The sequence below is a fragment of the Scyliorhinus torazame genome, chromosome 25 (genome assembly GCF_047496885.1).
Source record: "Scyliorhinus torazame isolate Kashiwa2021f chromosome 25, sScyTor2.1, whole genome shotgun sequence".
In the NCBI taxonomy this organism is placed as follows: Eukaryota; Metazoa; Chordata; class Chondrichthyes; order Carcharhiniformes; family Scyliorhinidae; genus Scyliorhinus; species Scyliorhinus torazame.
The window spans coordinates 3220088-3242412 of record NC_092731.1 but is presented as its reverse complement, the minus strand read 5'-3'; the positions used below and the strand labels follow the sequence as shown (position 1 = coordinate 3242412).

Sequence of the window (22325 nt, the reverse complement as noted above, 5' to 3'; positions counted from 1 at the left end):
CACATCCTTTAAAAAGTACCTGGATGAGCACTTGGCCGTCACAACATTCGAGGCTCTGGGCCGAGTGCTGACGGATGGGATTAGGGTGGGCAGGTCAGGTGTTTTTTGTGTCGGTGCAGACTCGATGGGCAAAGTGCATTTCTGCACTGGATTATTCTGTGATTATGCGAACTCAGTGCAGTTCCTGCGAGGATCCCCAATAGGAATGCAAAGTGGCACTGTAAATCGGAGAGTCATGGGGAAGTCTCAACACTGGCTCTTCCTGACTGGCACCAGGGCAAGGGCCCCAGTGTGTGCGACGTACGTCGAAGGCTGCAATGCACATCCGTCGCTGTGGGAGTGCGGGGGGGGGGGGGGAGCACACAAATGGGGAAACAATCAATGATGCGGACTCGGTCACAGTTGTGATTGGTTATCATAAACTCAATTGCCACGCTTGGAGTCAGACTCCTGAAGCAATTATGCTCACTCAAGAAACACTCGTTCCTGAGAGTGACGACGATTATTCCTGAAGCTTTAACCCTTTGGGTGCAAACTTCAAAATCAACCGAGTGTTACCGAGCAGCGGAACCACTGGTAAGCGGGGCCACCCTGAGCATTCCCTTGGGACAGCGAGGCAGGGAAACTGAGGGAAGCATTCGGAACCTCTAACAATGTTGACATTGAACCTTCGCCCTCATATTCCCAGGAAACTGTGCAGCCTTGGATAGCAGGGTAGGATAATGCTGGCACCAGATAGGGGAGCTCAGGATGTAATTGAGTGTCCAAATCATTTGTCACTCGGCCATGTGTGTGGGGCAGAGTTGGGTGTTGTGGTGAACGTCATGCACGCACTGGGCATCCTTTGGATAGCCAGTACTTTCCGGCATGCGTTAAGGGACCGTGAGTCAGGACCATCTCCTCAGACTGAAGGGTCGCTTCCATTGTGCCTTGTCATCTGAGGAGTGAAGAAGATATCCCTTCCTGATGTTTCCGACCTTGTCTTTGCAACTCCAGCAACTGCGGCAGGACTGGGGCCAGAGTCTCCTCAGCTGACTGGGATTCAGCAGGTTCCTGACCTCCAGCTATCCTGCGAATGCCGACACCCAGGGATGTCCCAGCTGTGGATCGGACAATGTGCTGTACTCATCTGAATGCGACCCTGAGACTGCTGGAGAACTAGGTCCCACCAAGGTGTGTGTCCCCGCACTGGTGGAGGGTGTCGGTGAGCGCTAAGTGTGTCTTCAGCTAGTCTGGCATCAGATTCTTCGGGCTTGAACGATGGCCTGGTTCGTGGACTTGCTCAGCTGTTTCCCAGAGGCGTTAGCCAAAGGAAAGTAGAGATAATTAGTGCATGGCAGGGGACTGTGGAACAGGAGACATCGCTCGGAGCAAGGCGCCTGAGGAATATTGCAGGATCCTCATGAGTGCCGCAACCTCGCCATCAGCACAGGAAGAGTCCAGATCCTTGCCGTCCTGTTGATTGGCTCAATTCTCAAAGTCGGCTAGGACCTTCATTCGGGCATTCCGCCCCCACTCTGGCACCTCTCCCGCCGGTTATGAGCCAGCCTGCCCTGAATGCAGACAGATGGACAGAGTGCAAGCAAGATCCTTGCCAAGCCAGATGAGAAGGACGGCTGGCCTGTGTGTGTGGTGAATATTGCCATGGACAGAGGTCACAATGGAGGAGATGACGGGGTGTGTGAGAGAGTGAGCGGCGATGTGCCTGGAGCTGCCAGTGAGCGACATCCCTGTGGGTGTGTGATGAGTTTGCGAGTGTGTGAGTTGAGAGTGATGAGGAGGGTGACTGGCAGAATGGAGGAGATCATTCTTCCCCCTCCAGCACTGGGGGACTGTGTCCTTTTGTTGGTGCTCAGCCCTCCCCCACCCTGGATTCTTCACTTTGGATAAAGTTCTTTGCCCAGAGCGGGGGGTGAGGACTTCACAGTAGGTCTCCACTCTGTCCAGTAATCACTCGAGAGAGAGGCGCGTCACTGAATCTGGATGGCAGCATGTTTCCCCTCTTTGGAAGCCATGACTTTGAAGCAGCTTTTGCTCCCTCAGAGAGAGTTATCTCTGTGCCCAGGTAGCAGAAGGCCTGAGCCATGGCGGGGCGGGGGTAAATCAGAAGCTGCCCCACCAGCGATTCAACGTGAAACTTGTGACCCTCCAAGTTACACACATTCCAGAGTGAAAAGCCACCATTGCTGTTCCCTGCCGGCTTTCGGACTTTGTTGACTTCACGAAAAATCCTGGCGTTTGAGTTTCCCCATCAGCCCTGACATCTGATGCCTGATGTATTTGGAGAAGGTGTTTGAAAAGGACAATTATAAAATCTGTAGCTTTGGTCGCCTGAGGGATACGTGTAGCATTTTTGCATCAAGTTGGAAGCAGATGGCAACCTGTTTCCAGTTATTCCAGGAATTAAATGAATTAATGAATATCCTTTGGGTTTGAATCCTTTCAGTCTGCTGGGTAAGATTTACTATTTGAAATGAGATAGTCCTGTGCACGTTACAGGGAAAGTCTGGAGTGGGGCCTGGGAATGTCAGAGTGTTGATCTGATTAGAATGTTTCACCGAGGAATCAATGTTGCTTCTAACCCATTCTCCCCGAATTCCCTTCCCTCCCCAGAGGTATCAGTGCAGGCCTGGGAAGGGAAGCTTTTTCAGGAGTATCTCTAGCTCTGATTGGAAAGGAAAGAATGGAGCCAGTTGTAGACTGAAAAAATGAGCGATTTTCAGAGAATCATAGCATGCAGAAGAAGGCCATTTGGCCCATTGAGTCTGCACTGACCCTCTGAAAGAGCACCCTACCATGCCATCTCCCCCCGCCCTATCCCTGTAACCCCATCAACCCACCTAACTTTTGGACACTAAGGGACAATTTAGCATGACCAATCCACCCAGCCTGCACAACCTTGGACTGTGAGGGACATCTTTGGAGGAAGATGGTGTGGTTGACAATGTTAAAGACTTCAGATTGGTCAAAGGGAGATGAGGAGGGAGAGTGGGCGATATTCACAGCTGATGTTCTTTGTCACTTTGCTCAGGACCCTGTTAGTTCTGTGGTTGTGGCAGAAATTGGAGGAATCCAAACATTGAGTCAGAGTCACACATTTGGAAAGTGGCGGCCTGTTCAAGATACTGTCTGCAGAGGCTGGGACGTTAAGTATGTTCAAGGTTAAGATAGACAGATTGTTGATCGGTAAGTGATTCAAGGATTATGAGGATTAAGTAGGAAAGTTAAATTAGAACATAAAAACCGAAGAACTGGGAGCAGGTGTCTGTAATTCAGATCCTCGAGCCTGCTCCACCGTTCAATACGATCGTGGGCAATCTCATCATGGCCTCAGCTCCACCGTCCTGCCTGTTCTCCATAACCCTTCAACCGTGGGCAGCATGGTAGCACAATGGTTATAACAGTTGCTTCACAGCTCCAGGGTCCCAGGTTCGATTCCCGGCTTGGGTCACTGTCTGTGCGGAGTCTGCACGTTGAAATGAAATGAAAATCGCCTATTGTCACAAGTAGGCTTCAAATGAAGTGACTGTGAAAAGCCCCTAGTCGCCATATTCTGGCGCCTGTTCAGGGAGGCTGGTACGGGAATTGAACCGTGCTGCTGGCCTGCCTTGGTCTGCTTTCAAAGCCAGCGATTTAGCCCTGTGCTAAACAGCCCCTCCCCGTGTGTGCGTGGGTTTCCTCCGGGTGCTCTGGTTTCCTCCCACAGTCCAAAGACGTGCAGGTTAGGCAGACTGGCTACGTTAAATTGCCCTTAGTGTCAAAAAAAAAGGTTACCTGGGGTTACTGTGTTAGGGGGATAGGGTGGAAGCATGGGCTTTCCAAGAGCCGGTACAGACTCGACGGACCGAATGGCCTCCTTCTGCACTGTTGATTCTATAACCCATTACTAATGAAAAATCTGTCTCTCTGAATGTCCCATCACCCACCACACTCTGGATAGCGAATTCCACAGATTCTCGACCCTTTGAGAGAAGTAATTTCTCCTCATCTCTGCTTTAAATCTGCTGCCCCTTATCCTAAAATTATTAGCTCTCGCTCTCGACTGTCCACAAGAGGAAACATCCGCTCTACGGGTGTGATCTAACCAAATAAATCCAAATCCATTCTGGGTGAGATTAGTGGCGTTCTTCCAGGCACCACAAGCATTTAGGCAGGTGGTTCTTACCAGCTCGGCACTCAGTTAGCACCTAATTTATCCCTTTGGCCAAATGACCTCAAGATCTCCAGCTGACCAAAGATGCAATTGTGGTGAACGTTTTGCAGTAACCATTCATCATGTATATAACTGTATCACGCTGTTGCCCATGTGGGCTCCACCTATGGACCATTGTAAGGTATTACCTGTAATGTATCATGTTGGTGGCTTGTGGGCCCCGCCCCTGGCTCCACCACTTGAGGGGAGGTATAAAGAGCAGTAGCCCTGTAGGCGGCTCTCACTAGCAGACCAGTCGCAGGCAGGCACTGTTCTAGTTGATTAAAGCCGCAGTTTACTTCTACTCCTGGTTTTGTGTGAATTGATGGTCGCATCAGCAATATCACTGATATGACACAGATTAAGTCTCTGTGTGCAGTACAGAAAGATTAAACAATTCAAATAGATTCACACATTGTCTGAGTTCAACTCCTGCGCACAATGTAGAATATCGAGAGGAAGTATCAATGTTTTAATAGAGTGTTATAACCCATATGGGTCTTATGGGTGAGGGATGATTAACTATCCCGTGGATCTCGCAGAATACAAGCTCCCCCGATAAGGGGGCGGGGGGCCCTTAACAATACTTGGTTTTGTATAAATAGAGTCGGCCAGTAAGGTACCGACTGGGGAAGACCCAGTAGGGAGCTACTGGAGCTATAAATAATAGTGATTGTAAAATAAAGTAAGTTTGTTTAGACCTGCTTGGTGTCAACTCTGTTGCCCTTACAAAATAGAGTTAGTATGAAGTACAAATGCGTGGGTTTGTCTGTACATGTGTGTCTAAAGGTATTTATGTGTCTAAGTGTTTTTTTGTTTGTGTGTCTTTGTGTATCTTATAAGTTAACAAAGAAACTACACTTCCACTGAGATTTACTGAGTGACAAGATGAGAGCTTCCCTCCCTAACAGCGCAGTGGGTGTACCTACACCACATGGACACAGATATAAAGAACAAAACAGCACAGGAACAGGCCCTTCGGCCCTCCAAGCATGCGCCAACCATGCTGACCATCTAAAATAAAACCTTCCACACTTCCGAGGTTCGTATCCCTCTATTCCCATCCTATTCATGTATTTGTCAAGACACACCTTAAAAGTCACTATTGTACCTGCGTCCACCACCTTCCCCGGCAGCGGGTTCCAGGTACTCACAACCTCTGTGTAAAAGATTTGCCTCGCACATCTCTAAACCTTGCCCCTCGCACCTTAAACTTATGTCCCCTAGTAACTGACTTTGCCACCCTGGCAAAAAGAATCTGACTATCCACTTTGACCTGACTTCTCATAACTTTTTTTACAACCAACAGGACTACAGTGGGTCAAGAAGGCGGCGAACACTAACACTAACCCTAACCCTAAACCCCAACCATCTTCTCAAGGGAAATTAAGGGGTAAATGATGGCCTAACCAGTGACACCTACACCCTGAGATAAGTTTTAAAGAAAGGTTAATTGTTCAATTTTCTTACGTTGACGGCACAAAGTTGTTTGCTGTTGTTGCTTTAGGTTTATACTGAAGGAAAGGTCATCAAACAGGTCGATGTAACAATCCTCGAACATCCTGAACTATCTACATCTTGGACATTATGGCGGACTGACTGAGCAGATAAACAGCAGGACAACTGTTTATCTCAATAAGATTAACCCAATTGTATTATGATGGCAGAATTTGATCATGGCAATGTTTTTCATTAAGCTTTAATAAACAGTTCATCTCAGTTAGAATAATTTGGAATATCCAATAATATCTCATGGAAACAAATCAGTGCAATATTCTAAATCGGGATTGTCAAACCCACACAGAAGCTCATCAAGTCTGCTTTGGTTCTGCCCTAATGTTCAATCCAATCCCATTCTCCTGCTCACTCCACGAACCCTTCAATATCCCACCCGGTATAGCACAGGGTTAGATACAGGGTGAAGCTCCCTCTCCCCTGTCCCCATCAAACACACCCAGGACAGGTACAACACAGGGTTATGTTGCTCTTTTTAACCTTAGTCTATTTGCTCTGATTACGTCATCTTTGCTCATGAGTCGCCAGGTATCTTTATGATACCGCCACGTGGTTCAAGTTCAGGTTATGATTAATAACACAGCACACCGCTTAGTAAGGATTAAAACAACGGTCATTTATTATATATAACAAGCAAATTAATACCCGAATACTACTATCTATATAATAAACCTATCACTACTGGCCAATACTTAACTTAGGAAGAGCCCACCAGGTCAGGGAAACAAATGGCTTGTCCAATCAAATTTGGCCCGCGGGATTCAAAAGGCTGCTACAGGTCGGTGGCTAGGTGTCTCTACCGGAGAGCGATCGTTGGATTCAAACTTACTATTGCCGGTGGCTGGTCTTGCAAAGGTCTCGAGCAGGCGAAGAGGAGAGAGAGAGAGAGATCTGAACTGGGCCCCTCACTTTTATAGGGTCCAGGGGCTTCCCGCCTCCCGGGGCGGCCCTTGACCCTGAGTCCCAAGTGATTGGATCTGTCCCCAATCTCTGGGGTCGATGTGTCCAATGGTGAGGCGATTCCTCGATTGGGGGGTGGTCACTCACCTGTCTTTGTTTCGGCCACTGCAGGCGCCGACAGGTCTGGCCCGGTATTCAATTGCTAATATGTTGCAATTGTTCCCGGGAATAGCTGATTTAACTGTGGATGTCTGAATAGATGGGCTGCAAACAGTCCTGAATGCAACTGCGAATACCTGGGTTGATGGGCTGTTGATAGCCCTGAGTATCGATCTGGGCTACCTTCCCAGAGCCGAATATGCAAAACTGTCTGCAGCTGCCTGCTTGTGTCTTCTTGGCTGCTTTTCCCAGCAGTCTTTCGGGTTAGCCATTTTAAACTGTGTTTTGGCCAGATTAATCGGAACGCAGCCATTTTACATGGCTACAGTTAGATACAGAGTAAAGCTCCCTCTACCCTGTCCCCATCAAACATTCCCAGGACAGGTACAACACGGGATTAGCTACAGAGTAAAGCTCCCTCTACACTGTCCCCATCAAACACTCCTAGGACAGGTACAGCACGGGGTTAGATACAGAGTAAAGCTCCCTCTACACTGTCCCCATCAAACACTCCCAGGACAGGTACAGCACAGGGTTAGATACAGAGTAAAGCTCCCTCTGCACTGTCCCCATCAAACACACCCAAGACAGGTACAGCACGAGTTAGATACAGAGTAAAGTTCCCTCTACACTGTCCCCATCAAACACTCTGAGGACAGGTACAGCACGGGGTTAGATACAGAGTAAAGGTCCCTCTACCCTGTCCCCATCAAACACTCCCAGGACAGGTACAGCGCGGAGTTAGATACAGAGTAAAGCTCCCTCTGCACTGTCCCCATCAAACACTCCCAGGCCAGGAACAGCACGGGATTAGATACAGAGTAAAGCTCCCCTACACTGCCCCCATCAAACACTTCCAGGACAGGTACAGCACGAGTTAGATACAGAGTAAAGTTCCCTCTACACTGTCCCCATCAAACACTCCCAGGACAGGTACAGCACGGAGTTAGGTACAGAGTAAAGCTCCCTCTATACTGTCCCCATCAAACACTCCGAAGGCAGGCACAGCACGGGATTAGATACAGAGTAAAGCTTCCCCTACACATCACCCATCAAACACTCCCAGGACAGGTACAGCACGGGGTTAGATACAGAGTAAAGCTCCCTCTACACTGTCCCCATCAAACACTCCCAGGAAAGGTACAGCACGGGGTTAGATACAGAGTAAAGCTCCCTCTACACTGTCCCCATCAAACACTCCCAGGACAGGTACATCACGGGGTTAGATACAGAGTAAAGCTCCCTCTACACTGTCCCCATCAAACACTCCCAGGACAGGTACATCACGGGGTTAGATACAGAGTAATGCTCTCTGTACACTGTCCCCATCAAATACTCTCAGGATAGGTACATCACGGGGTTAGATTTGTAATGATATGCAGTAACAGTGTATATAGCAGTGTATATGACAAGTGTATATGTCCTTGGACCACTAGGTGTCATGCAAGAGGAACAGGACACTGGAACCCGTCAAAAGCAGTCTTGATCAGAGTTACAGAAGCTGGTAGTTGCATGGCTAAAACATGTACAGTTTGGTTAGCAATAGTTTAGTTTACCCACAGCTTATTCAACATTAAATACCTAGTCTTGAACTAGATGTTCGGTCGCACACTGATTCATTTATTATCATAGCACAAACATAACATGGTACCAGGAGTAATTTGAATGGCACAGTTATCAAACAAAGAATAAATATTCTGCAAGAAAATCGTGGTTCTTGAAATGGAAAGTCTGAAAGCTCCAGAACAGCTTCAACTTACTGGTAATGTGGATGGAAATGGGCGCTTGTTTAATCAGCACTTCACTCTGTATGTCTCAGCTATCTAGTCGCAGGCACAGCTGGACAAGAGAAAAATTGTGATTATTGCTCATGGTAGCAGGACCGCAGACAAATTAAATATAAAATACATTCATGTATGAGCAAGAGGAAGACAGTAAGAAATTTGATGGTGTGATCAAAAAATATGACGAGCATTGTACACCTAAGAAAATGAAACGTACGAAAGGTTAATTTTTCGAATGCGCACGCAGGAGACTGGCGAATCATTTGATAGTTTTCTTACTGACCTTAAGCTGAAAGCACAGACATGCAACTTTGCGACTCTGAAACCCTCCATGATTAGAGATCAAATTGTTCTTGGATTGCATGACACTAAGAACGAAGAACAAAGAAAAGTACAGAACAGGAACAGGCCCTTCGGCCCTCCAAGCCCGTGCCGACCATGCTGCCCGACTAAACTAAAATCTTCTACACTTCCGGGGTCCATATCCCTCTATTCCCACCCTATTCATGTATTTGTCAAAATGCCCGTTAAACGTTACTATCGTCCCTACTTCCCTAAAGTGCTTGAGAAATTAAGCTCAAATAGAAGTTGCAATAAAGATGTGCCATTCTAGTGAACTGGCTGCGCAACATGTTAATACGTTTAAAAAAGAATTGGATACTCTAAATTTATTTTTAAAATGTGTCAGGTTATGCACTTTGGTAGGAAGAATGGAGGCACAGACTATTTTCTAAATAGGAAAAAGCTTAGGAAATCAGAAGCACAAAGGGACTTAGGAGTCCCAGTTCACGATTCTCTTAAGGTTAACGTTCAGGTTCAGTCGGTAGTTAGGAAGGCAAATGCAATGTTAGCGTTCATGTCGGGAGGGCTAGAATAAAAGTGCAGGGATGAGGGCAGCACGATGGCGCACTGGTTAGCACTGCAGTCTCACGGCGCCGAGGTCCCAGTTTCGATCCCAGCTCTGGGTCACTGTCCGTGTGGAGTTTGCACATTCTCCCCATGTTTGCGTGGGTTTCGCCCCCACAACCCAAAGATGTGCAAGATAGATGGATTGAACACGCAAAATTGCTCCTTAGCTGGAAAAAATGAATTGGGTACTCTAAATTTATATTTAAAAAAAGAACAGTGATGTATTCCTAGGGCTGTATAAGGCTCTGATCCAGATACAGGAGTGTGTGCGGGGAGGAGGGGGGGGGGGGGGGGGGGGGTTTAGAATGACTTCCCCAGATACAAGAATGTGGGAAATAGATACAGGAGTTGGAGGCAATAGAGCTAGAGAATATCTCCAGATGCAGGAAAGTGAATGGGCTTCTAAGGTAAGGGAGCAGAATTCAAGACTTTCAGAGAATTGAAGGGTTGTGGCAGGTGCACAATAGACTGGCAGTTTCAGACAGCAATGTGAAACTTTACAGCTCTCAGTTGAAGCTCTTATATTTTATGACAAGGAAATTATACATTAAATTAAAATTATAAGGATTTTCTGCATTGAGTGAATACCTTTCTGCGGTCCTTAGTCTGAAATTAATGGAAAATCTTAATGCTTTTTTTAACCCCTGGCATCAACATCAAACCTTTCCAGGTCACACTCAGGAGATAGTGGATCAACGTCCCTCTACCGCATCTCACAATCCATCAATGCTGAAAGTAACCCTGCCCTGGCAAAGCTTTGATTTCCCCACGTCAGCCTTCCTCTAATCACGAGGAATGCTGTTGCCTGTTGGATGTTCCAGTCTCTGTGCCCCTCAGTAAGCAGATTCACGCAGGTCTCAAAGCTAATTTCAGATTGTACCAGACAGACCGGCAGGAAATGAGTGGCTACTCCATCAGCCTGACCCACCACAGAGCTGGTGCTTTGTGACTGAACAGTGTACACCGCACCCTCAGCCCCTCACCCTGCGCTGTACCCTTCCTCCATCCTGACAGCTGCAAATGCACACAGCCCCCGCCAGCCAGTCAGCAATCCCGGGTGGCTGGAGGATTCAAACTAGTGAAATCTGTTATTGCAGATCCTCTCTGTTCTAAAATGAACTGGAAACCCTGCAATTACGGTGTAGCTGATTAATTTTCAGCCATTTATTGTAACTGTAGTTATGTCTATTATGCTGCTGTGGAGTTTGCACATTCTTCCTGTGTTTGCGTGGGTTTCGCTCCCACAACCCAAAGATGTGCAGGGTAGATGGATTGGCCACGCTAAATTGCCCCTTAATTGGAAAAAAATTAATTGGGTATTCTAAAAATTTTTTTAAATGACTGATATGCTGCGAGAATGTATTCCAGACACAAAGGGATTAACTCAAATTCTCCACCATTGAATTGGTTAACTTGATCTTTGTGCGAAAGCAAAGGTTAAGGGAGGGAAACTGGGAAAACTGGTCAATTCACCTGTGCAAGCAAGCATTTAAACAGAAATGCCCTCTGACGGCAGGATATATTCAATAAAATGATAATTATAAGGTCATGTATGGGTAGGTTATTATTGCAGACATTAGAATGGTACAAATAACTATGATTATCAAGACCTGACAGGAAAAACTCATTGAGGGAATTTTGAAACTTTTCCTGGTTTCGTGGGGTTCTCCTTGTGCAGGGATGTGAGGAGCCTTGAAACAGTGTGAAGCTGCACCTGGATGATGCTTGTCATACCTGTGGATTGGTTGGGGATTTAAAGATTAAAATAAAGACATCTGGAAACAGTTGACGGGGTATTGTCCATACGGGGGGAGCATCGCGCTTTGACCAGTCACAGGTGGCAATGCGGGAAGTGGGCCACAGGTTTTGAACACGTGCAAAGGGGCACAGCCCCCTGACACTAACTCAGGGGAAGCTCAAATCCTGTAGGTGGGATACCTGGACAGGGGGTCGGGCGGGGTCGGGGGGGGGGGGGGGGGTCGGGTCTATTTTTAGACTTCTGATTGCAGGGGAGAATTTCACGCAGGGACATCAATAGTATACCCGAAACCCGATGAGCTGTGGGAAGCGAAAAGGGAGATGTTCATTTATATTTTGTGTAGCCTGGAGTGATATGGGCAGGAAATGAAGCTCGTTAGGCAATAGGCTCTTCAGGGACCAAGATGGTTTCTGTTTCAGGTACAAATTCTTCTATCACAGATTGCACTGGACATCATGTTGATGAGGACATTAGGGTGCATCCAGCTAACCTCAGATGTTGAGCAGATGTATCAGGCTTGTCCAACCCCCCGGCCCGTGGGTCATACCCATCGCCCAAAGCCTCTGTACCCGGCTCACAGACTGAATGAAAGATCCGCAAGGATCTGCTTGTCCAATCAGAGACTCATTCTCACCCACCTTTGTGGCTGATAGGCTCACTGACCAGCCTATCAGCAGCAAATTGAGGAGAGACTCAGTCTCTGATTGAACAAGCAGTGAGCATTGTAATGGTCATTGGCTGCTCCTTTGGTTTTAGAGCGTGTACTCCCTCTCTCTCCTCCTGTAGAGGCATTGTCTCCTGAAGGAACACAGGAGCAAGATGGTGGAGCGGGCGGGCAGGCCAGAAGTGAGGCAGCAGTGGTAACTACCGGGCCAATGTGCCATTCTATAAAACTGCTTTTTTGCATTTTCGTTTAAAGAAACAGAGTTAGAGAGAGAGACGGAGTCGGCCCCAGGGTCACCAGCGAAGGGATGGGAACAAGACCTTCACTAAGGAGTTGGGTTTAACCAACACTGACCTTACAATTGGCTATGGTGATGCACATTCCGTGCTGGCCTTTGTATCGCGGAATCACAAAGCTCTTCCCTCTCCCAGCATTCCTGCTCTATGTCATCAATATTAATTTCAGCATTTCCAACTCTTTGTGAATCATGGAAGGAGGTGTCGTGAGCATTCCCTTGATCCATGCAGAAGGCCACACCTTCCACATTTGGGTGTTGTAGTGAGCGTGTCAACAATTCAGGTTGTAATCAGGACCTGTTCGCTGTGTCGACCTGTGAGGATTTGAGGATGCTTTTTTCTGACCAGGCACCTCTGTAGAGACAACTTGTGTCTCCTTTGTTTGAGTGTTTGTGTGTGTATGCTGGGCACGTTTTGAGTATACTTCCAGATTACAGTCGTGTGTTACCAATTCTTGCTACTTGCTAAAAAGGTCTGTTTTAAAATAAATCAATCATTCTGAGTTTATTGAAAGAAGCCTGGTTAAAGTCTATTTTATTCCGGGTACCAGTAATGAAGGAAAAAACTGGCCATTTTGGCGAATAAATTAAACTTTTAATGATGGACTAGTGGGGCTAGATAATCGGTGTACTGCTTTTATCCTGTTAATAATGGATATAAAGCTTGAAGATATCATGCTGTGTGTGTGCACTAACTGGATCGCACAACATATTTCCCTTCGAGTGATGTCATGCCGCAATCCCTTAAAGATATGAAGTTCAGCCAGCAGGTAGAGTGGCCTCTCCAGGCCCTCCACCCCACCCCACCCCACATCTCCTCAGTGTTCTGTAAAGGTACCATCACCTACTTTGCTGATTAAATGCTTCAGGCAGTTGCTGTGACTCATTCCCTCACCGGTTCAAGTTGCAGATGACTTTGGGGAATCTTCTTTTCTTCGGCAGTGCCTCGGGACCGAGGGTGACTTGCTCCCTTCCCAGTTCGATGTGTCTTGAGATGGCTGAAAAGTCCAGTGTGTGACCTTCAGATTCAGCCGCAGGGGGAGAGGTGCCGCTTGAAGGGTTGGCTGGATGGGTTGTTTGGACTTTTGTGCAATCCTTCTAATACCTCGACTTTGCTTCTGTGTGTTGCTGGTGAAGTCTCTTGTTGTGTCAGTACCTTCCTGGGGGAGTCTTCTTCAGTTTGATTGGACACAAGTCAGAGTGTCCCAGGCATCTTCCTGGAGAAAAATGTATTCCCTTCCAATGAATGAGTTGGATTTGCAGCCTCTTCAAGGTCAGCTGTGTGTAAGTCAATGAAGAAACTGGACAAACCAGTAATTCAGGCAGAGGGCAGGGGGGTTGCGATTCTGGAGGATGTGAAACTCATGGATCTTTTCCTAAAACACAGGAAAAAAACTGGAGGGAGGCAATTAAAACAATCTCTCACCTTAGCCTTAACATTCAGGCATCCTTCTTATGGTCAGGTGGGCGGCACATTAAGAGAACAGCCCTTCATCCATAATCAAGCTTGCTAGTGTCTTAGAGTAATACAATCCCTACATTACAGAATGTTGCCTTAGACTCGACATGTATGCTCAAGCCGTCAGGAGTCGCGTCAATGCCAGATTCATCAGTCGCATTCACAAGACAGCCCCGAACGTCACCCAAGCACAACGCAATGCCATCCGCGCTCTCAAGACCAACCGCAGCACCGTCATCAAACCAGCAGACAAAGGGGGGGCCACTGTCGTACTGAACAGAACGGACTACTGCAAAGAAGTATACCGACAACTGAACAACCAAGAACACTACAGACAGTTACCCGCAGATCCGACCAAGGAACACATCCGCCAACTTAACAGACTGATCAAGACCTTGGATCCAGATCTTCAGAGCACCCTACGTGCTCTCATCCCACGTACTCCCCGCATTGGAGATCTCTACTGCCTCCCGAAAATACATAAGGCCAACAGACCAGGCCGCCCTATCGTTTCAGGCAATGGGACCCTGTGTGAGAACCTCTCTGGCTACATCGAGGGCATCTTGAAACCCATCGTACAAGGTACACCCAACTTCTGTCGCGACACGACGGACTTCCTACAGAAACTCAGCACCCATGGACCAGTTGAACCAGGAACATTCCTCGATACAATGGACGTCTCGGCACTCTACACCAGCATCCCCCATGACGATGGCATTGCTGCAACAGCCTCAGTACTCAACACCGACAACTGCCAATCTCCAGACGCAATTCTGCAACTCATCAGCTTCATTCTGGATCACAACGTCTTCACCTTCGACAACAAGTTCTTCATCCAGACGCACGGAACAGCCATGTGGACCAAATTCGCACCCCAATACGCCAACATCTTCATGCACAAGTTTGAACAGGACCTACTCACCACACAGGACCTTCAACCGACGTTATACACCAGATACATCGATGACATTTTTTCCTTTGGACCCACGGCGAAGAATCACTGAAACGACTACACGATGACATTAATAAGTTCCATCCAACCATCAGACTCACCATGGACTACTCTCCAAAATCAGTTGCATTCTTGGACACACTCGTCTCCATCAAGGACGGTCACCTCAGCACTTCGCTTTACCGCAAACCCACGGACAACCTCATGATGCTCCACTTCTCCAGCTTCCACCCTAAACACATTAAAGAAGCCATCCCCTATGGACAAGCGCTCCGTATACACAGGATCTGCTCAGACGAGGAGGAGCGTAACAGACATCTACAGACGTTGAAAGATGCTCTCGTACGAACGGGATATGGCACTCGACTCATCGATCGACAGTTCCAACGCGCCACATCGAAAAACCAGACCGACCTCCTCAGAAGACAAACATGGGACACAACCGACAGAATACCCTTCGTCGTCCAGTACTTCCCCGGAGCGGAGAAACTACGTCATCTTCTTCACAGCCTTCAACACGTCATTGATGACGATGAACATCTTGCCAAGGTCATCCCCACACCCCCACTACTCGCCTTCAAACAACCGCGCAACCTCAAACGAACCATTGTTTGCAGCAAACTACCCAGTCTTCAGAACAGTGACCTCGACACCACACAACCCTGCCATGGCAATCTCTGCAAGACGTGCCAGATCATCGACATGGATACCACTATTACACGTGAGAACACCACCCACCAGGTACGCGGTACATACTTGTGCGACTCGGCCAACGTTGTCTACCTCATACGCTGCAGGAAAGGATGTCCCGAAGCGTGGTACATTGGCGAGACCATGCAGACGCTGCGACAACGAATGAACGGACATCGCGCAACAATCACCAGGCAGGAATGTTCCCTTCCAGTCGGGGAACATTTCAGCAGTCAAGGGCATTCAGCCTCTGATCTCCGGGTAAGCGTTCTCCAAGGCGGCCTTCAGGACCCGCGACAACGCAGAATCGCCGAGCAGAAACTTATAGCCAAGTTCCGCACACATGAGTGCGGCCTCAACTGGGACCGGGGATTCATGTCGCATTACATTCATCCCCCACCATCTGGCCTGCGAAATCCTACCAACTGTCCTGGCTTGGTTCAATTCACACCTCTTTAACCTGAGGTTACCCCATCTCTGGATCTGTAAAGATTTAATCACCTGCTAATGCTCGCATTCCAAGCATTGTTTGGCATCTTTGAATTTGTCTATATATGTGTTTCTGGAACAGACCTCTTCATTCACCTGAGGCGCTCCGAAAGCTAGTGACATCGAAACAAACCTGTTGGACTTTAACCTGGTGTTGTAAGACTTCGTACTGTACATTACAGAAGGAGGCCATTCGGCCCATCGATTCTGCACCAACCGTCCGAAAGAGCATTCTGCCGAGACCCACTGCCCTGCCCTATCCCCGTAACCCCACCTTGCCTTTGGACACTGAGGGATAGTTTATCATGGCCACTCCACCTAACCTGCACATCTTTGGACTGTGGGAGGAAACCGGAGCACGAGGAGGTAACCCACGCAGACACGGGGAGGATGTGCAAACCTCACACAGACATGCACCCGAGGCCGGAATTGAACCCAGTCCCTGGCACTGTGAAGCAGCAGTGCTAACCACCGTGCCACCCTGTCCCAGTCAAGGCTTTGGGCCTTGATCCAAGTTTCTTAAAATTATTCACGGCATGTGTTTCCAACGTGACAAACAACAACTTTCATTTGCATCGCACTTTAAACAGAATAAAACAACACAAGACACCTCACAGGCACATTGTCAAAATCTGGCAACAAGTTACAAAAGGAAATATTTGAGCAAATGATCAAACGTTTGCTCAGGGGTGTAGGTTTTAAAGGAGCAGGTGGGGGGGGGAGGGGGGGGGGCGTGGGGGGGGTAGAGAAGCTGATCGGTTTAGGGAGGGAATACCAGAGCTTAGGGCCCAGCCAGCTGAAGGAGCTTCCACTAAAGGTTGAACAATTAATATCAGGAATGTGCCAGATGTCAGAATTAGAGGAGAGAAGATGTTTCACAAGAAGTTAGAGCGAGGAGAAGGAATGAAGCCATGAAGGGATTTAGAAACAAAGGTGAGAATTTTAAAATTTGCAATGCTAGGCTGGGAAACTCTACAGTGAGCACAGGGACGATGGAGGACCTGGACTTGTTGCTAGTAAGGATAGGCAAACAGAACCTCAACAGCCCAGTCCACCAATATTTCCCCAACCCAGAGGGAAATGCCAATCCCCCAGCTCAGTGTCTCAAACCAGCCCCCTCGCCAGCTCCCTCAATCAACCCCACATTAATGCTGAGGTTTTTTTGTGCCGAATTGCTGGCCTAGTAATTGAAAGAAAAAAAACCAAAGACTTGCATTCATTTTGCATTTTCGGAAAGCACTTTACAGCCAGTGAAGTACGTTTTGAAGTGTAGTTACTGTTCTAGTGTTGTAATTGCTTTAAAATTCTTCAACAAAGGCCCCTTCTGGTGAGGCACTTGAGAAATTGTTTAAATAGTCATGCATTGTCTTTTGCGAAGATCTCAAATTAATTCAAATATATTCAGTCAATTGCTTGAAACCTGAACAAAGGAAAAAAAAGTTATAAAAGCTGTGGTGTCAGGAATATTGACAGCCTTAGTCATTTACATAATTAAAACTCGTATTTTTTTCCAGTTCAGTGTTGAATGATACCAACTGAGAATTCTAACCATTGTTCTCTCTCTCGCTCTGTCGCTGTCGCTCCAGCCACCCCCTAATACTCACATTGCTGTTCCGTGGTTTTTCTTCAATCCCTGCGTCCCTCAATGGGAGCATTCAGAAAAGGAAAAGGCCATCCAGTCCCTCGATCCTATTCTGCCATGAAATTAGATCGCAGCACAATCCGTACCTCAAAACCATTTGTTCATCCTTGCTTCCTATCTCCTGGTATCTTTACAAAAAAATCTATAACACCCAACCTTAAAATGTTGAATTATCTCAGCATTTGTAGCAATTTCATGGGAAAAGTTCCAGGTTTCCGGCATCCTCAGGTTGTGAATTCCTTTGGGAAATCCTGGGAACACATCTGTCGCTAACAATTTCTCATTCTAACCACCGTTTACTTGTTCCTAATTCCCCGTTAAATTCTTTCTCCAATTATATTACATTTCTACTCTATTGGCACAATCTCATTAATCAGTGGAGATAATCTAAATTGTGTGTAATATGTGGATAAGGTCTGTGGAACGGACAAACCATCAAATCATTTAAATACCCTGCTCTTTAAATGTTGAAAAATGCAGCCTGCAGTGTATTAAAAAATTGCAATTTCAATCGAAGCCAAAGGGTTATCATTATACGATTGGTGCCGCTTGACTGCTTCCACAACCTATCATGATGACAGAACCTTAAATTCACAGTTTGATTGACAGATTCAAGTGATTGTAAATGTAGGGGGCGGGATTCTCCGTTCCTGAGACTGTGTTTTGACGCCGGTGCAGGATTCATGGACTTCCACGACAGCAAAACTGGTGCCACACCTGGATCGATTTAGCGACTGTTGAGGGGCTAGCACCGACGCCACGTGGGACACAATCAATTCCAATGAGATATGGTGCTGGGTTCACCGGGTCCGTGATTGGCACTCAGGAGGCTGATAAGCTGCATTGCATGTACACACGTTATTCCCCACACACCAACCCAGCCCACAAGATGACACTGATTGCATTGGAGCACGTCCATCCCGTTGATGGGTTGGCTGGGGCCAGAGGGCACCTAGTAGGGGTGGCCTGTGGAGACACCTATACAACCCATGACACTAAGTCCACAGTGGGCTGTCGGTAGCATGCGCAGCTGCATGGCTGCCTTGCCGGCTGCAGCGATGGTATTCTGTGCCCGTCCATGACGGCCCCACAGCCCACCACCTGGACAATCCCCTGCTACTCCCCCGGCCCTGGCAGAAGCCCCCAGGTAAGCGGCACAACTGGTCGCACTCTATGGTGATGTTGGGCATATTCTGTACCTCCCTCAGCAACCACGAATGCTTGTTTCATGATTTCTGAAAGCTCAAATGAACCTCGCTGTCGGGAATTCCCTCTGTTAGAGGCAGAGAATCGCGGAGACCCGAAGAACACTGGGTCAGGCCCACTAATGACATGGAAACAACGTATCACGGAGTGGAACACATTGACACTGCTGTTGAGGCACCGGACAATTGCGATTTGGCATGAACCCCCAGTGCCCACCATGATTTTGGCGTCGGCCGATGGAGAATCCCGGCCATTAGCTGTCTATGATATGGGGGTATGAATAAAAATACTTGTGTTATAAGAGATTAAGCACTTGAAGTGATTTAAATGTATTGAATGGGCTTTCACCAATAAGAGTTCTCTTTTTAATTTGTAGTGAAGTATGTGGCAAATACTTTCTTTTATTTAATCTCAGCATAGTTCCTGAGGTCTGCCAATGGTGGATACTGGTGATTTAGCACAGCGGGTGTAGCACAAAGGATTGTGGATGAGGGGTATGGGTTGTCATGAGTTAGCTCTAAATTGGCATGGAGCTATAAAGGGCCCTGGGGATAAGTAGGGTTCATGTGTTGGCATGGAGAGTGGCTATGAGGAATGGTAAAAGGGCATAGGTTGGCATGGAGGGCATGGGGCTCTATGGGGTGGGAGAGGGGCATAAATTGGTAAGGAGGATATGAGGAGTCATAAGCAGCATGAGTTGGCATGAATTAGGCATTGGGAGTAAAGGGGTTTGAGGGGTGAGGGCCAGAGTGTTTTACTGTTTTTATTCTAACTGGGACAAACTCCCAAAGCACCAAGTGGGCCTTTAACCTGTCAATCTCGGCACTTAGCAGTCCCTGTGGTTACTTCCACACTGTTTCTGGGGGCGTCAGGCCTGACCCCAGTATTCACGCACCCTCCCAGGATAAGAATCTGGCTGATCAGGGAAATTGGGAGCAATTATTTACGTCTAATTCACCCAATTTCCTTCTCCAGCATTCCATTGTTTCTTTGATCCTTAAATCACATTGGTGAAAGAGAAAGATTGTTGGTCCATTGTTCATTGAGGTTCCAGATGTCCAGTGCCCTCTTGCCGAAGGATATCACTCACACTCCCAGCGAGTTACAGCAGGAAACATTTTCAAACTGGAGGGTGAAATGATAACTCTAAAGTGTGGACAGTACCACGAGATGCCCCACTTGAGTAAAGTTTCAAACATTATTTTAAACATGGGGAGCCTAATTGAAACTTTGTCCTGTCCCCAGATTGTGGACATCTAGAAGTAGCTGGAAGAACAGCAGACCCAGGCATGGAAATTCATTGCTTTAGTCTTCAGGTCACCTTGTACTCCTTTCCTTTTTTAATAACTTGGGTATCTTTCCGAGGAGGATTGACTACTCTTGTGTCTCCAAGCTGAGTTTTCAGTAACAAAAGTTGCTGCACTTTGCTGATTGGGGCCAATATTGCTTCCAATTCATGGCAGCTTCACACTCATCAAAACCTCTCACCTCCCAAGTCTGGACACGGTTCGTACTCAGGCCCCAGACATGTAAAAACAGTTGTTTATAATCATGGCCTCTTCGAATCAAATGCAATCTATATTTAATGGCTCTCAGGAAGCGAAAGTAACAACAGTAAGTACAATGGAAATAGAAACCACAGTGCATTTCAAAATTAATATCAACGGTCGATGTAATTTTAAGGTTTTATTATATTCATAAGCATTCTTTTAAATATTGTTTTTAATGTACAAACAATAAATGGATCTCAGGCTGAAGACTGCACTCTTCGAGAGTTACAGGAACAGTTACTTTTGGCTTATCACGATAACTAAACAGTTTTAATCTATATACCACATCATGTGAGAACATTTAGAAAAAAGATCCCTTCATTCCTCAGGGAAAGCCCTGGATTGTTTTCAATTGAAATTTTAGGGTCACTTGGGATGTTTGAGCTGACATGGTGAAATGGTCTCCCTAATCTATATTGTCTCGTGATCCTTGACACCAAATCTGTCCTCGTCCCTATTCCACCCAATCCGTCTCAGGTGGTCTTTACTGATGTGACCTCTGATAACACAAACTAGCCAGAAATCGCTGTGTTCCACCACAGCACCTGATCAAGTCCACTACACCAATTGTCCTCAATCCTACGCGCTTTGAAAATCCATGTTTGGCAGTACTATGGGCGGCACGGTAGCACAGTGGTTAGCACGGTTGCTTCACAGCGCCAGGGACACGGGTTCGATTCCCAGCTTGGGTCACTGTCTGTGCGGAGTCTGCACGTTCTCCCTGTGTCTACGTAGGTTTCCTCCGGGTGCTCCGGTTTCCTCCCACAAGTCCCGAAAGGCGTGCATGTTAGGTGAATTGGACATTCTGAATTCTCCTTCTGTGTACCCGAACAGGCGCCGGAGTGTGGCGACTAGGGGATTTTCACAGTAACTTCATTGCGGTGTTAATGTAAGCCTACTTGCGACAGTAATAAAAATTATTATTAAGTCACCAGCTCCATTACATTTACCAATCTCTTCCCAAAGTTTTCCCAACCATAATACACTATAGGCATTGGCCATTGAACTACATTATGTCAGTAAAAACCAGTCCCGATCCTCACTAGATGGTCATCTAGCTCCGTGTTTTCAAGGTGCTAAATATTAATCAGTAAAATTATGGGGACTTGAGAATGAAATGTTCCTTTCATATCCCAAATGCTGCAAAGCACGTAAGCAAGTTCATACAGAAATGTGTCATTACTATGCTCCTCCGTGACTAGGATATTATACCAGACAATGTAATGGCCTCTCAAGCACTCTTTGATTGACAGTTTTTCCAGAAGACTAATGATGTTGTCTATTCGTGCTTGTTAAATGAGATGATTGACGCCACTGCACTTGTCAGCGGTGATATAAAGGTGGTTTAAGGGCAAGTTTTAATGGAGAGATCAACACTTAAACAGCAACATCTTACATTGGCTAAGAATGATTTAGAAAGTGAGAGATGTTGTGTTGATAATGTTCTAATTTGTAAACATCATATTGTGTAAGCTAATAGACTATGACCTTTCTTTGCTCTGATCGTCTCATCGAAGAATCTTTTAAAGTCTTTTGACTTTCATCAAAATGAATGAAAATAAATCTGATTGGACAAATGTTTTGAATTACATTCAGCTCCACAATATCACAGTTCCTGCTGGTACTTTAACTATCACTCTTAATTATTACTCTAACTATTACTCTTAATTATTACTTTAACTATCACTCTGAATTATTACTTTAATTATCACTCTTAATTATTGCTATAACTATTACTCTTAATTATTATTTTAACTATCACTCTTAATTATTACTTTAATTATTAATCTTAATTATTACTTTAACTATCACTCTTAATTATTACTCTAACTATTACTCTTAATTATTACTTTAATTATCACTCTGAATTATTACTTTAATTATCACTCTTAATTATTGCTATAACTATTACTCTTTATTATTTTAACTATCACTCTTAATTATTACTTTAATTATTAATCTTAATTATTACTTTAACTATCACTCTTAATTATTACTCTAACTATTACTCTTAATTATTACTTTAACTATCACTCTGAATTATTACTTTAATTATCACTCTTAAATATTGCTATAACTATTACTCTTAATTATTATTTTAACTATCACTCTTAATTGTTACTTTAATTATTAATCTTAATTATTATTTTAACTATTACT

The 22325-nt window shown here is 46.1% G+C and overlaps 1 long non-coding RNA gene across 2 annotated transcripts; it reads left to right on the top strand.

The window, feature by feature from the left end:
* The first annotated feature begins 478 nt into the window (after window positions 1-478).
* On the top strand, window positions 479-5921 carry LOC140402515 (uncharacterized). 2 transcript variants are annotated; one of them, XR_011938149.1, is made up of 3 exons: window positions 479-576; window positions 3032-3186; window positions 5700-5921. It is a non-coding gene; the product is annotated as an uncharacterized lncRNA (long non-coding RNA). The 2 variants fall into 2 exon arrangements; XR_011938150.1 differs by lacking the exon at window positions 3032-3186.
* The last annotated feature ends 16404 nt before the right edge of the window (window positions 5922-22325 follow it).